The sequence below is a fragment of the Micropterus dolomieu genome, linkage group LG20, assembly GCF_021292245.1.
Source record: "Micropterus dolomieu isolate WLL.071019.BEF.003 ecotype Adirondacks linkage group LG20, ASM2129224v1, whole genome shotgun sequence".
Lineage (NCBI taxonomy): Eukaryota > Metazoa > Chordata > Actinopteri > Centrarchiformes > Centrarchidae > Micropterus > Micropterus dolomieu.
In genome coordinates, this window is record NC_060169.1 from 21,082,909 (window position 1) to 21,083,836 (window position 928).

The following is a 928-nucleotide window of genomic DNA, read 5'->3' on the forward strand; positions in this document are numbered from 1 at the left end:
CTTACTAGCTTTAGACGTAGGCCTAACCTTTAGAGGAGCAGTAATATTTAGTGACGACAAGCAGATATGATTGAAGTGATCGACCAGATTGTTGGTGTTGGAATCAGACAGGTGTTGGCTTTGGCTCTGAAAGAACGCGCAAAACTTTGTTCATTAAAGATGCGAGAACACACAGAGCTTGGTGAGGCGGCATGAGTAACAGGGGAATCGCAGCTAAAAACAATATATCTGTGGTCAGATATGGTTATGTCCATTAATTCCACAGAGGAAATGCTGACACCCAGGGTAAAAACCAAGTCCAGTGTATGACCACGGTTATGTGTTTGCCCTTTGACATGTTGTTTGAATTTAAAGAAGTGGCCATATTTAAAAAGTCAGTTGCACTAGCCCACCACCACGACCACTGACCCTCGGTTGACTAAAACAATCATATTGAGGCGGACACAGTTCAGCTAGCTAGCTATGGTCATTCATTTGCAACCAGGATTCAGTTCAAAACATAAAATCTAGATTTGCAGACAAGATAAAATCATTTAAGATAAAAGTCTTACTTGAAAGTGATCTCACATTGAAGAGAGCCATTTTAAATGAGTTTGTTTTGGGTGCTGGAGTTGGTGCAGTTGTCCTAATCCTTAAGAGATTACTATCATTTCTGTGTGGGATGTGCACATTTCGGTTTACTGGTCAATGTGTGATGATGACAGGAATAGAAGTCTTTGGAACAGCGCTGGGAGCAGACGGCTTTACATGCCAGGAGGTGGAGACAGTTGTTTGTGGCAGTGAGGCAGAGATCTGTTCAGTGACCGGTGGTGTGTCCAGGTGTGCTGCATGAATGATTAGTCATTCACGTAAGTCATGTGTGGACCGCACCACATGCTGTATGTGAGCAGCTAACATTTTTGAGCCCCGTTTGTTTGGGTGAAGTCCG